General features: G+C 39.1%; 1 protein-coding gene across 4 annotated transcripts in view; it reads right to left on the bottom strand.

Moving 5' to 3' along the window:
* LOC106878660 (uncharacterized) overlaps positions 1-3580 on the bottom strand; it is a 110357-nt gene that overhangs the window by 102727 nt on the left and 4050 nt on the right. The window lies entirely within an intron of this gene.

The raw sequence follows: 3580 nt of genomic DNA on the forward strand, positions 1-3580 counted from the left end.
ATATATATATATATATATATATATAAAAACACATACATACATGCTGGGTTTTTCCCAGTTTCTGTCTACTAGATCCACTCACGAGGTTTTGGTTGGTCCAAGGCTATAGTAGAAGACACTTGCTTGAGGTGCCATGCTGTGGGACTGAACCCCAAACCATGTGCTTGGGAAGCAAGCTTCTTCCCACACAGCCATGCCTGCACCTATACATATACGTATACACACACACATCCATTAACTGTATGTTTCATTCTCTTTAACAGTCTCAAGTGGTTTCCAATCCAGTCAGCAGATCTTTGCATCATACATCCTGCTGTTCTGCCAGATTAGTGAGGAGAATGGAGCCAGGGATGGCACCACTTGTCCCAAGCACACTTCAGAAATGAAGTGACATTCTATTGTCTGGATGGTTGAGTCAGAAGAACAATCCAAACGGACTACCATTCACTGTTTGTTTATGTTTTTATTTTGTTTGTTTGTTTGTTTCCCACCTCCTAATTTCATTACTGATAACATGTGACCAGGCAACAACACTGATAATCATCATCATCATCATTATTGTTATAAATTTTCACTTTCCCATGCTTACATGGGAGACAAAAATTTGTTGAGGCAGATGCCTTCCCAGTCACCAACCCTCACCCGTTTCTAAACAAAGCAATACTTCTCCAGGACCAGACATGGTTGTGTGGAAGATTGGAAATGGCAGACACGACTTTCGTTATGGAGACAATAACTCTCTCTCTCACACACACACACACATTCTTTTATTCTTTTACTGGTTTCAGTCATTTTGACTGTGGCCATGCTGGAGTACTGCCTTTAGTTGGGCAAACTGACCTCAGGTCTTATTCTTTGTAAGCCTAGTACTTATTCTATAGGTTTCTTTTGCCAAACTGCTAAGTTACGAGGACATAAACATACCAACATCAGTGTGAAGCAATGGTGGGGGGGGGGAGACAAACAGACACAGAAAAACACATACATACATATATGTGTGTGTTTGTGTGTATATATATATACACCCACACATGATGGGCTTCTTTCAGTTTCTGTCTACCAAATCCACAAGACTTTGGTCAGCCTGAGACAATAGTAGAAGACACTTGCCCAAGGTGCCACACAGTGGGACTGAACCCAGAACCATGTAGTTGGGAACCAAGCTTTTTACCACACAGCCATTCCCAATAATATCTGATCCAAAAAAAGAAAAAAAAACATTAACCATTTTGAACATACACCTTCACAGGTATACAGTGATCTTTGGAATTGTGGACAATTCCAGGAATATGAGTAAACAGACAGTCTTCCTGTTGAGTTTTGTCTTAAAGTTGGTCAATTTGCAGACAGAGTGTTAAATCAGCCTTCTTCTTTGATCATTATTTTCGTTTATGTGGATTGTTAAAGATTAAACATACTCCGCTTTAGAAATGTATTAATTTGTGCCTGTATCTATTCGATAAAACCATGTTCTTTATTTTGTTTTTTTCTTTAATTTTCATTCCATAAACATTATCTTTAAACATGGTACAACATGATATTTTAAGGCTTTTAAATATCAACCACCCTACTTTAGGGCTGCATTAATCTGTACAGGTATCAAATGAAATCATGTTCTTTACTTGTCATTATTCAATTTTCATCCTATAAACGTCACACGATATACATGGTACAGTGTGACACATTTTCGAAAATTTAAAGTGGTTTAATATTCAGCAGATCCTGCTTTAGAAGTGTATCAATTCGAATCTGTTGAGTACAATTTAGTTCTTCACTTTCCATAGTTTATTTTATATTTTAAGAAATATATTCAAAGTGTCACCAGAAAACCAGAAAATCCAAAATCCAGGACAGTTCCAGTCCCAAGCTTGTCTGCTGATAATTGGTTTGGTACTGTATAAGAGAATACAACTATTAACGCTCTCTCTCTCTTTCTCTCTCTCTCTCTCTCTCTCTCTTTCACACACACACACACACATAAAGGGAGAGTCTCAAAGTGCAGAATTGCAAACATTTACCCACCTACTCTGATTTAAGGGGTCAGGTCGGTATAACAGAAAGATAAACACATCTGTCACCAAAACACACAAATCAACGTGGGTTTGAGTTTACAATGGCGTCTGACCCTGACCTGCTAGAAATAGCAGCCAAATCACATCCTCACTGTCCTTGGAAGCGTAGTGGATGATATAGACCTACACAGCTCTAAAAAGACAGGATGGTCATATCTGGGGTGAATTTTTATCATAGATATGTTTGATTAAGGTTAAATTGAATTTAAGCAATACAAGGAAGTGAACGTAGCAAAAAAATTCGTACCCTGTCTATCGATCTAATGGAGTTCTTTATTCAACTCACCCCGTTTACTAACACAAACAAACACTGCAATATAAATATATAATAACTGGCAGGCAGTAATTAAACAAAAAATAAAAATTAACAGTTTAGTTACAATGGAGAAACAGGTTTCGACACACACGCACACAAGTGCAGTTGCTGTGTGTATGTATGCGCACCTGTATCCAGAGTGTATGTTAAGTGTGTGTGTGTGTATGTGTGTGCGCATGCTGTGTAATCGGAATCTAACAGAAACGAGTGATCAGCAAATATGCTTATAATACATGCATATTTATAGACAGTATGTGTGTGTGTGTATATGGGTCAGTAGTTCATATATCCGAAGAGAAGCACACTAAAACATCAGAGCAGTAACATTTAGGCTGTTTGAGTATAACGAGTAGCCTATAACAGCTAAAGCGATTTATAAGTGCAAAACCATTGGTCAATCTCGGACTTTCCATAACAAACACAACCCCCTAAATGTGTGTGCGTGCGCGCGACGAGAGCCTTTGCAAGAGAAAGGTGACAGCGGTCGGCTAGCCGTCGCCGGACTGTCTGGCGAGCTTCTTTCAGTTCCTGTCCATCCAAATCCACTCAGAAGTCTTTGCTTCGCTCGGGGTTATAGAAGAAGATACTCGAAGTGCGAGGCAGTGGGACTGAACCCCGAAACCATGTGGTTGGGAAGCAAACTTCTTACCACACACCCATATACAAGACACACACACATATATACATACGATGAGTTTCAAACGTGATGATCATGATTTGATTGTCTCTGATCATGGCGTGAGCTGGGGGAAGAGAAAAGGTTGGTTGATTCCAAACCAACATCATCATCATTACTATTAAAAAACAGTATTTATTAGCATTATCAAACATCTTTAATTCATCAACATTTCGTTATATCATCCGCCTTTATCAACACCATCACATCAACCGTTAGTGATAAATATCGTTAACGTCAAGCTTGCCTGTCACTAATTGCCACCGGCACCGTTAATTAATAATCAATGAACAGGATTACTTTGAAGAATGGGCCAGGAATGGTTTAGCGAAGTCTCCAAGAGCAGCTCTAGGAAGATTCCCCGTTTGGGGGCAGTGGGGCGGGGTAATCATTGCTGATATTTATATCTGCTACCGCTGGTCTTTTTATAAGTGCCTTATGTAACCCCCCACATGGCATCGTCTTGTACTGGCCCCAATGTTATAGGGGGTAATTAATATATATATATATATATAT

Source organism: Octopus bimaculoides, chromosome 21 (genome assembly GCF_001194135.2).
Source record: "Octopus bimaculoides isolate UCB-OBI-ISO-001 chromosome 21, ASM119413v2, whole genome shotgun sequence".
In the NCBI taxonomy this organism is placed as follows: domain Eukaryota; kingdom Metazoa; phylum Mollusca; class Cephalopoda; order Octopoda; family Octopodidae; genus Octopus; species Octopus bimaculoides.